Source organism: Schistocerca nitens, chromosome 9 (assembly GCF_023898315.1).
Source record: "Schistocerca nitens isolate TAMUIC-IGC-003100 chromosome 9, iqSchNite1.1, whole genome shotgun sequence".
NCBI lineage: Eukaryota > Metazoa > Arthropoda > Insecta > Orthoptera > Acrididae > Schistocerca > Schistocerca nitens.
In genome coordinates this window covers 202,155,260-202,167,781 of record NC_064622.1, presented here as the reverse complement: position 1 = coordinate 202,167,781, position 12,522 = coordinate 202,155,260, and positions in this window count along the sequence as shown.

The following is a 12,522-nucleotide window of genomic DNA, read 5'->3' as shown; positions in this document are numbered from 1 at the left end:
GAATAGCAGCCTGCATTGCTGCGAAAGGTGGATATACACTGTACTAGTGCCGACATTGTGCATGCTCTGTTGCCTGTGTCTATGTGCCTGTGGTTCTGTCAGTGTGATCATGTGATGTATCTGACCCCAGGAATGTGTCAATAAAGTTTCCCCTTCCTGGGACAATGAATTCACGGTTTTCTTATTTCAATTTCCAGGAGTGTATTTTGAAATAATGTTTATGAAAATAGCGATAGCGACACATGAATATTCGTATTGATATAATCAATTACTTTATTTTGTTCGTATATGAACAGTGTCTATATTAAAGCTCCAGTTTCAAAACGCCATATAAAGAGAACCACTGCTCAGAATGTCAATTGGAACAGCGTATTACTGACATGGGAAAACGTCAAGAAATAAATGAAAGAAAGTCTTACCAGTAGACGACGCTACGAGTGTCCGAGTATACACACTAATAGATGAGCGGCACATGACATTCCTCAGTTAGCGACCGAGACGCCCAACACGTCCGTCTCTGTGAAAGCTCCTTTACGAGAACGGCGCTTTTGCAGAAGTTCGTGGCAATCTAGGCTACAGAGAAAATGATTACAAAGTTCGAAAACACTATTTTTTTAAAAAATGCAGTGTGGCAGAGGGAGGAAAGCAGTTGATGAGACCTCTGTCGAAAATATGACCACAGCGTTGCAGGAGGGGCAAGGGCTGGTGAGCAAGTATGGAGTGCAAAGGGAATTTCCCGAACTTCGGACATGCCTGTGATCACAGTGCATAAAGTTACGAAACACACTGCACTGCCATTCATACAAAATCTCCCACGTTCAGGAACAGCGTCCTGCTGACATGTCAGCAAGACAAACGTTCGCTCTGGTATTTCTTCCTCCCAAGGACGTTTACAATGAATGGCCTTGGTACATTCTGGGGATGGACAGACGAGGCTCATTTCCATCTCAAGGCCATGTCAATACGCAGAAGTGGTACCCAGTAACGGGAAATTTGCACGCACATCAACCGGTACCACTTCATTTTGTAAAGGTGACTGTGCGGTGCTGGTTGATGATATCGTTTATCATAGGGCCGCTTGTTGTAGAGGACATGGCTCCAGCAGGTCCTGTTACTTGTACCGTCATTCATAAAAGCTATGAGACTCTTTTATGCACCAACGTCATTCGAACCCTTCAATAGTGTCATTGTTTGGGTAGAATCGTTTTTATGCAAAAAATTGTTCAAATGGCTCTAAGCACTATGGGACTTAACATCTGAGGTCATCAGTCCCCTAGACATACAACTACTTAAACCTAACTAACCTAAGGACATCACACACATCCATGCCCGAGGCAGGATTCGAACCTGCGTCCGTAGCAGCCGCGCGCGGTTCCGGACTAAAGCGCCTAGAACCGCTCGGCCACAACGACAGGCTTTTATGCAAGATGGCACTCTTCCGCACATTGCACAGCCTGTGGCGCGGCTTCTGTAAAGGCGCTACGGAAGTGCTAGAATTATCAGCCGTCATTTCCCCAAAACCTAGTCGTCCAGATCACCTTACCTTCAGCCATATAACTTCTGGCTGTGGAGTTGTTTGAAAGGTGCCTGAAAGATGTGTTCATTGCTCCAATGAAGAATGTAGCTGAACTGAAGGCACGAATTGTGTAACACATTCAGAACGTGACCCCCGAGACACTCATATCCGTTGTGGATCATTGCGATTGTAGATTTCGACTTGTGGCACAAAACGTTGGACAGATTCTGACTATGTCTTGCGCCGTCCTCATTACAATGAGAAACCGATGTCATTTTGCTTTTTACGTGGTTTACGGTACGACCTTGCCGTGGAGGATGGGCCTACCTAACTAACGGTGCCACAACTGTTGGCTGCCGAAATTGTTCAGTCACGCATACTGCACTGTATGGATCGCGTAATGTTCAACTCGAACAATAGCCGTCGTGTTGCGATACATTTAATATCTATAGAATGTCATAGATAATGGTAAGACAGAGATTTAGGAACCAGGGTTTAAATTGTAAGACATTTCCAGGGGCAGATGTGGATTCTGACCACAATCTATTGGTTATGAACTGCAGATTGAAACTGAAGAAACTGCAAAAAGGTGGAAATTTAAGGAGATGGGACCTGGATAAACTGAAAGAACCAGAGGTTGTAGAGAGTTTCAGGGAGAGCATAAGGGAACAATTGACAGGAATGGGGGAAAGAAATACAGTAGAAGAAGAATGGGTAGCTCTGAGGGATGAAGTAGTGAAGGCAGCAGAGGATCAAGTAGGTAAAAAGACGAGGGCTAATAGAAATCCTTGGGTAACAGAAGAAATATTGAATTTAATTGATGAAAGGAGAAAATATAAAATTGCAGTAAATGAAGCAGGCAAAAAGGAATACAAATGTCTCAAAAATGAGATCGACAGGAAGTGCAAAATGGCTAAGCAGGCATGGCTAGAGGACAAATGTAAGGATGTAGAGGCTTATCTCACTAGGGGTAAGATGGATACTGCCTACAGGAAAATTAAAGAGACCTTTGGAGATAAGAGAACCACTTGTATGAACATCAAGAGCTCAGATGGAAACCCAGTCCTAAGCAAAGAGGAGGAAGCAGAAAGGTGGAAGGAGTATATAGAGGGTCTATACAAGGGCGATGTACTTGAGGACAATATTATGGAAATGGAAGAGGATGTGGATGAAGATGAAATGGGAGATACGATACTGCGTTAAGAGTTTGACAGAGCACTGAAAGACCTGAGTCGAAACAAGGCCCCGGGAGTAGACAACATTCCATTGGAACTACTGATGGCCTTGGGAGAGCCAGTCATGACAAAGCTCTACTATCTGGTGAGCAAGATGTATGAGACAGGCAAAATGCCTACAGACTTCAAGAAGAATATAATAATTCCAATCCCAAAGAAAGCAGGTATTGACAGATGTGAAAATTACCGAACTATCAGTTCAATAAGTCACAGCTGCAAAATACTAACACGAATTCTTTACAGACGAATGGAAAATCTGGTAGAAGCGGACCTCGGGGAAGATCAGTTTGGATTCCGTAGAAATGTTGGAACACGTGAGGCAATACTAACCTTACGACTTATCTTAGAAGAGAGATTAAGAAAAGGCAAACCTACGTTTCTAGCATTTGTAGATTTAGAGAAAGCTTTTGACAACGTTAACTGGAATACCGTCTTTCAAATTCTGAAGGTGGCAGGGGTAAAATACAAGGAGCGAAAGGCTATTTACAATTTGTACAGAAACCAGATGGCAGTTATAAGAGTCGAGGGTCATGAAAGGGAAACAGTGGTTGGGAAAGGAGTGAGACAGGGTTGTAGCCTCTCCCCGATGTTATTCAATCTGTATATAGAGCAAGCAGTAAAGGAAACAAAAGAAAAATTCGGAGTAGGTATTAAAATTCATGGAGAAGAAGTAAAAACTTTGAGGTTCGCCGATGAGATTGTAGTTCTGTCAGAGACAGCAAAGGACTTGGAAGAGCAGTTGAACGGAATGGACAGTGTCTTGAGTATATAAGATGAACATCAACAAAAGCAAAACGAGGATAATGGAATGTAGTCAAATTAAATCGGGTGATGCTGAGGGTATTAGATTAGGAAATGAGACACTTAAAGTAGTAAACGAGTTTTGCTATTTAGGGAGTAAAATAACTGATGATGGTCGAAGTAGAGAGGATATAAAATGTAGACTGGCAATGGCAAGGAAATCGTTTCTGAAGAAGAGAAATTTGTTAACATCTAGTATAGATTTAAGTGTCAGGAAGTCGTTTCTGAAAGTGTAGCCATGTATGGAAGTGAAACATGGACGATAACCAGTTTGGACAAGAAGAGAATAGAAGCTTTCAAAATGTGGTGCTACAGAAGAATGCTGAAGATAAGGTGGGTAGATCACGTAACTAATGAGGAGGTATTGAATAGGATTGGGGAGAAGAGAAGTTTGTGGCACAACTTGACTAGAAGAAGGGATCGGTTGGTAGGACATGTTTTGAGGCATCAAGGGATCACAAATTTAGCATTGGAGGGCAGCGTGTAGGGTAAAAATCGTAGAGGGAGACCAAGAGATCAATACACTAATCAGATTCAGAAGGATGTAGGTTGCAGTAGGTACTGGGAGATGAAGAAGCTTGCACAGGATAGAGTAGCATGGAGAGCTGCATCAAGCCAGTCTCAGGACTGAGGACCACAACAACAACAACAACAGAATGTATAGCGTCATCTATATTAAAATTTTGGTAAATTTTCTTCCATGACGTTTCTCTCTGCATCAGTAAAATGCTTGTCAAATTTGACTTCATTCTGAGTAGTGATTCTCTTTCTACAGCGTTTAGAAATTTTAACTTTTATTATGGAAACCCTGTGGACAATCTGTACATCGGCTATAATTCCATTAAATCTCATTATGTAAGTACATTTTGTAAATATTCACTACATACATATCTAAATATAACCTCAATATAAGATTAAAAAACCAACCAGTCGCAAATAAACATTAGATACATTGACCTAGGTTTCGACACGTAGTTGTGGTGTCTTCATCAGAATGAACAGTTGCTAAATCCTAAAAAATAATGTATAGAAAATCAGTAATGACAAAATACAAATTTACCAAGATGACAGTTCTCACGACGCACAAAGATTACTTACGTAAAATTACTTCGATAAAAGGCAAAAATCAGAATTTGGAGCAACTATGCGCAACCCAAAAGTAAAACAAAACGTTGTAGCCTTTGCATCGTGTACCCAGTGGCTCACATTGGAATTACCCAAGTCCGTCTGAATGCACAGTGAATATGAATGGCTGCAGGTGATCAGACTGATTGCTTACATACGTGCCACCTGACAAGAGTCGTATCTAGACGAATCAGGGCTTCCATATCACTCCTACTACACTCGGCCTACGCCATTACAGAGCCTCCACCAGCTTGAATAGTCCCCTGCTGACATGCAGAGTCCACGGATTCATGAGGTTGTCTTCATACCCGAACACAACCATCCGCTAGGTACCACTTGAAACGAGACTCGCACGACCAGGCAACATGTTTCCAGTCTTCAACAGTCCAATGTCGGTGTTGAATGGCCCAGGCAAGGAGTAAAGCTTTGTGTCGTGCAGTCATCAAGGGTACACGAGTGGGTCTTCGGCTCGGAAAGGCATATCGATGATGTTGCGTTGAATGATTCGCACGCTGCAGCAATTTGCAGAAGGTTTGCACTTCTGTCGCTCTGAACGAGTGTCTTCAGTCGTCGTTGGTCCCGTTCTTGCAGGAGGTTTTCCCGGCAGCAGAGGTGTCGGAGATTTGATGTTTTACCGAATCCCTGATATTCACGGTACCCTAGTTAAATTGTCGAACCGAAAAATCCCCATTTCATCGCTGTCGTGGAGATGTAGTGTCCCATAGCTCGTGCGACGACTGTAACACCGTTTCCAGACTGACTTAAATCTTGATAACTAGTCATTGCAGCAGCTGTAAGCGATCGAACAACTGCGCCAGACAATTGCCCGTTTACATATCTGTATATTTATATACGCATGCCTATACCAGTTTCTTTGGTGCTTCAGCGTATGAGAAAAGAAGAAAATAATGCATCGAAACCAGAAGCAGAAAAATATAGTAAAAAATAGAGATATCAAAATTCCGCGAGCTGTGAACTGAAACCACTGAAAAAATTTTTGTTTCGTATTTGTAACTGTTCATTGAGGATGAAGCCATCGTTCTTAGAAATATGCTTCAAAATCTCTAGCTCTGAATACATCGACCCTATTACATTTCCTTTCTCTATGTAAAATGGCAATTTCTTCAACTCCTTTAGGTTTGTGTCCGGAAATTAGCAGATGGTCAGCAAAAGTGGAATTGTGTTCATTAGTGCGTCTTTTCCCCAATAAATTTTCTTTCTACCTGACACTAAAAGAGCTTCCAGTTTGTCGTATATAATAAACTGGACATGTATCACAAGTGATTTTATACATTCCTCGATTGTGTATTGGAGCAATATTTTAACAACTAACGTGGGTTCACAGCCGCTAGCAACTGAAATAGTTTTTTATCTTTATCTCTTTATTAAGCCTGTCAGGTGACAAAAATATGGAGACTATGGCTGAATAGAAAAATGATTTCTTATGGGAATGAGGATGCACTGATCTGTATTGGTGCTTTTCGAAAAGTACTTAAAGAGAATCTGTTGTTATCAAAAACAACGCTGAGGTCCAAGTAATTAAGCTGACGGTCGTCATTTCCTAACTCACAAGTGAAGCTAATTCTTGTTAAGACCATTAAAAATTTCAAACAAATGTTGAGTTCCTTCCAGGGAACATACTTATTTCAATTACGAGGGCTACGTTTTTCCATGGTCGGATAGGTTGTAAAATTAAACTTGTGCTGTCACTAGCTATTGCACGTCCGTGGCAATATGAAAGGTCACGCGAATAGAGCTGCGACCGCGCCAGCGTTGCTAGCGTGAATGGGGTCACACCAGCGCCGACCCGAGCGAAGGTGGCACTCTGTTGTATACTATGCACAGGACTCCGCGTACTACAGAGCGAAGAACGTCAGCCATCAGAACGCAGAGCGAAGCGGTCAAACGGGAAGGGTTAATACGCAGACTTGGATGTCTGTTGGCTGATGGATGGGTGTGCAGAAGGTTCTGTTTAATGGAAGCAGGGATGGCACGTCCGGCTTGGTTTCAGTAAAACAGATTGTCCTGCGCGCTCACTCGTGTGTGAGAACTGGGGTTAGACTTGAGCTTTGTTTGCGTACCTGCTTTTCATGCAGCTCTCTCCAGGCTGCGACATAATTTGGTAGGGGGGATGGGGCGGAGGAGGTGTTCTCCGTTTAAATTGACAATAGATATATTCCAGCTGTCATTAAGTATACCCCGCGTTGTCAAAGATTCATCATCGTTGCGGTGTATTTTTTCATGTAAAAATGTAGCTACAAGGAACTAAGGTGAGATTTTCAATCTCTTCTCGTAATTTGTCATGTGAGCTGCCTTGAATAAGCCACTTCGTATTTTGTCTCTCAGGCTTAAGTAGGCCTCTGTGGAAAAAATAGTTCATGGTTGTGGTAATATGTATTCTAATAAATTGTAAGTTTGATTATCAAACAAATGAATTTATTTTTACTTTCGAAAGCAAAATTACTACATTTAACATCCTTGGTTTCAAATAAATGTTATTCAGTTTTAGATGCCAACAAAAATCTCCTAAAATTTGAAAAAAGTGAAATATATTGACAATTATTTAAACATGAGTAGTGTTCACCAACTATTATATTCCCTCCGTTCGCGGAAACGGCCTGACATAATTAAGGGAACCAGTCGACTTCATTGTGCTAATGACATATGTTTTTATTTTTCAAAGATATCATTAACCTTGAATATCTGTGGCTTCTACGTCCACTATAGTGAAGCGCGAAAGATAACACTCAAGTTACACTGACATAAAATATTTCTTCCGATATCTGAGGATTTTATTATACATTTTCTTTACGTGATCCATCGATAGCAACCTTCCCCTAAACCTGCCTGTGCACAGACGGAGTAATATTCGCACGGAGCTGAAGGCAAAATTGTACTGTGGATATATTCAACTGATCTGTGCATTTTGTATTAATTTAATTTGCTCTTAAAGGAGTACAGCATAAAGTACCCTCCACCACGTACCACACGGTGGCTTGCAGAATATGTATTTAGATCAAGATATAAACGGATTCTGAGTAGAAGCTTCAGACTGGAGGGAAGCTTTAGACTGGATTGTACATTTGCGCGTTGGTGATCAGTGAATTAAATTCCCTTGGTCTTTATTGCGATTAAATTTCAATGTGTAATTAATAAGGGCCGTGGGCTCTGTAACCGATACTGTATTTCTTGTATATTCTATTGGCTAATTTTATTTGGTTCTCTGCTTCCATTTGCATTCACTGTAATAGTGAAAATTTGTTTATTTTTAATACAGAGTACTGCATATTTTGTACAGTGGAATCCTGTTTGTGTTTCTGTTTCTTTTTTATATAAACATTACCTGATTTTAATGTTCGTGATTATTACTGCTTTTATCCTTATGGGTTGACAGTCACCGTCAGTTTAAATTACTGGCTGTTATCTCTTGCGTCTATTGATGAAGCATTATCTTGTCAATAAAATCTTCTTATTGTTTTGACTCTCCAGGTCATTGACTTAAAATTAAAAAAGGTTTTAAGCCATCATTTGCAGTTAGTGAACAATTGATTAAAAGCAAACTACACACTCACAGCTCACCTCATTCTACACTCCCACACTCCAACATGCCAGCAACTGCCATTAAGAAAACTACTGTGATAATCCAGTGACGCCTTGTACAGTTGAACTGCACAGTGTTTGTAGTCTATTGTCAGCCTAGTCACCTCGCACTTTTCAGTTCCCGAGTGCATAGTGGGTATGTAAAGATGCCTAGAGCAATAGTGCCACAATTAGATTTCCCCGAAACTTCGCTCCGCTGAAGAGGGGTCAAAATAAGCAGACACTCGTCTTAGCTTATCCGTAGATACTCGACCGATTCCAAAAATACGACGGTCAAAGTTCTTGAGGTATTTTCCAGGTACTTTATATTCCTTTTACGCTACGGTATCCTCACACGAAATGACATCGATTGGTTAACTCCGATGCCTCTTAATTTTGTGCTCCCTGTTCGAAATCTTATAATTACTTTTTCATATATGCACTCTTGTCTGTAAAAGGGTACTACACGAATGTGTTTCAGTGTATGTTGACATAACGTTGTCCTTATTCATATGCTAACTATACAACACATGTCTAAATTTAAAAAAAATTGGAAAATTATTAGAAATTTTTATAATTGAAATTCCTCTTGTGCATCTTGGTTCATAATCAAATGCAGGAGCTAGTAAACTTCGAGCGACAGTTTTAGGAAAAGCAATGCGTCATGCATGGCTTGCGCGAAATTATTGACAACGAGCGAAATCTTCGTCAGTGTTAAGGACGTTTCTTTCTGGAGTGAGATTCGTACGAAGGAAGACCACTGTACCAAACCTACCTTCGCACGATGCTCGTGGTGTTAGGAACATCTGTGTTCCGAATGTTTCTACGATCGATATCGGTGGGAGTTAGTAAAGTTCGGTGGCTGGAGAAACAGGACTTCTCTTCAGGTGAATATGGGGTTATAAATATAAAATCAAATAGAGGCAATGCGGGAGAAGGTTTAATAACGAATAAGAAAATAGGAATGCGAGTGAGCTACTATGAAAACCACCGTGAATGCATTATTGTAGCCAAGATAGACACGAAGTCCACTTCTACGGCAATGATACAATAGTGCCAACTGGCTCCGCAGTTGATGAAGAGACTGCAGAAATGTTTGATGAGATAAAAGAAATTATTAATATTGTTTAAGTAAACGAAATTTTAAGTGTTATGGGGAACTGGTATTCGGTAGCAGGAAAAGGAAGAGAAGGAAAAATAGTAGTTGAATATGACTGGGGTAAAAGTATGAAAGCGAAGACGTAAGGTAGAGTTTTGTACAGAGCATAATTTAATAATTGTTAACACATAACTTAAGAATCATAAAAAAAGGTTGTGTGTGCGGAAAGACCTGCAGAGACCAGAAGGTTTCAAATTAATTATGTATTGGTAAGACAGAGATTTCGGAACCAGGTTTTCAATTGTAAGACTTTCCAGGGGGAGTTGTGGACTCTCATCATAATTTAGTGATTATCAAATGTAAATGAAAACTGAAGAACTTGCAAAATAATGGGAAATTAAGCAGAAAGGAACTTAGGTAAGCCGAAAGAACCAGAGGTTGTAGAGAATTTCAGAACGAGCGTTAGGACGCAGTTGACAAGATCAGGGGGGAAGAATACTTAAGATGAAGAATGGGTAGCTTCGAGAGACGAAATAGCGGAGGCAGAGGGGTTCAAGTAGGCTAAAAAGACTAGGGATAGTAGAAACCCTTCGGTAACACAATAGATATTGAATGTAATTGATGAAAGGAGAAAATATAAAAGTGCAGTAAATGGAAAAGGCGAAAGGGAATACAATCGTCTGAAAATTTAGATTGATAGGAAGTATAAAATGGCTAAGCAGAAAAGGCTGCAGGAGATACGTAGTGATTTAGGAGATTATATCACAAGGGAAATACAGATGCCATCTACATGAAAATTAGAGATACCTCTGGAGGAAACAGAACCACCAGTATGAATATCAAGAGCTCAGATGGAAAACCACTCCTAAGCAAAGAAGGGAAAGCTGGATGTGGAAGGAGTATATAGAGGGTTTATACAAGGGTAATGTAGTTGAGAGCATCACGGAAATTGAAGAGGGCGGAGATGAACATGAGATGGGAGATATGATCCTGCTTGAACAGTTTGTTAGAGCACTGAAAGATTTAAGTCCAAACATGGTCTTGGGAGCAAACAACATTCCGTTAGAGGTACTGATAGGCTACGAAGAGCCAGCCATGACAAAACCTTCCATCTGGTTAACAAGATGTATGAGACAGGTGAAATACCCTTATACTTCCACAATAATATAATAATTTCAATTCCAAAGAACGCCGGTGATGAGAAGTGTAAAAACTGAATGTTGGGCTCCATAATGTTTCCTTTATGCGCAGCGGCGGTGGAATATAAGATGGTAAAGAATGTAGGAACCAGTCGTGGAACCATAATTTATTTATCCTGTTGCAAATCGATTTCTACTGATAACAGTCATCATCGGTGCATTTTTCTAACCTATACATGCCATGAGTAGAAGTATTGTCCTTGGCAGATTTCTATTATAACTTCATAACAGAAATCGGCCAAGGACAGTACTTCTACTTATGGCATGTATCGGTTAGAAAAATGCGCCGATGATGACTGATTTCAGTCGAAATCGATTTGCAACAAAATAAATTAATTATGGTTCCACGACTGATTGCTACATTCTTTATAATCTTAAGTGTAAAAATTACCGATCTATCAGTTTCAAAAGTAACGTTTGCAATATGATAATATGAATTCCTTACAGAAGAAACGAGAAACTGGTAGAAGGTGACCTCGTGGAACATCATTTTGGATTCCGTTGAAATGCAGGAGCACGCGAGTCAATACTGACCCTACGACCTATCTTAGAAGACGGGCTGAGGGAAGAAGAACCAAAAGTGGCAGATGAGTTTTGCTACTTCGGCAGCAAAATAACTGATGATGGTCGCTGTGGAGGGAATATAAAATGTAGACTAGCTATGGAAAGAAAGGCTTCTCTGAAGAAGATTAATTTGTTAACGTCGAGTATAGATTTAAGTGTCAGAAAGTCTTTTCTGAAAATATTTGTAGGTGTGTTGACATGCATGGAAGACAAAATGGACAGTAAATAGTTTGGACAAGAAGAAAACAAAATCTTTTGAAATGTGGTGCTACAGAGGAAGGCTGAAGATTGGATGGGTTGATCACGTATCTAATCAGAAGGTAGTGGATAGACTTGTGAATAAAAGAGATTTGTGGCTAAACATGACTAGAAGAAGGTATCGGTTGGTAGGACCCATTCTGAGACATCAAGGTGTCACCAATTTAGTACTGGAGGGAATCATAGGGGATAAAATTATAGAGGGTGGCCAAGAGATGAATATATTAAGCAGGTTCAGAAGGGTGTAGGTCGCGGTAGTAACTCGGAGATGAAGAGCCTTAAACAGGATGTAGTAACATGGAGAGCTGCATCGAAGCAGTCTTCAGAATGAAGACCACATCAACAACACTGTTCCATTTGACTTTATATTTTTGTCACACTACTTTACATTACTTTTTCTCCTGTTTTTGTTTGTAAACATACATTACTTGTTATGTCATTGACTTGTCTCGATGATAGCGTGGGGAGGTCTGATGTGATGCAGCTCTCTAGGGTGATGTACCCCACATAATCATGGTATCTCGTTGTGGGCTTAGTGCTTCAATGGTAGCGAGCTCTTTCTGTGTGGATAATACTATTAATTCCCTGTTGATCTCCATGTGCATTTCGTGATGAAGATCCTTGTCCATATAGGTGCTATAAGGATCAACAGGAGGCATCGGTTTTGTAGGGTTTGCAGCAGTTTGAGATTGCTGATACGAGCGATGCCCGAGGAAGAAGCATCCACGTAAGATTGACGGCAGAATTAAAACTGACGGCTGAATTAATATTGACAGCAGGATAGTGGTCCGGTAGAGGTGTAGCTTGGTCCTCACATTCAGATGTTGACAACAGTGGGTATAATAGGTGAAACAGGTGGAGGTTATTCTTGCATTTTCCATGAACATGGTCCTTGAAGAGGAATTAGTGGTCCAGTATCAAATGGTTCAAATGGCTCTGAGCACTATGGGACTTAACAGCTATGGTCATCAGTCCCCTAGAACTTAGAACTACTTAAACCTAACTAACCCAAGGACAGCACACAACACCCAGCCATCACGAGGCAGAGAAAATCCCTGACCCCGCCGGGAATCGAACCCGGGAACCCGGGCGTGGGAAGCGAGAACGCTACCGCACGACCACGAGATGCGGGCCGGTCCAGTATCA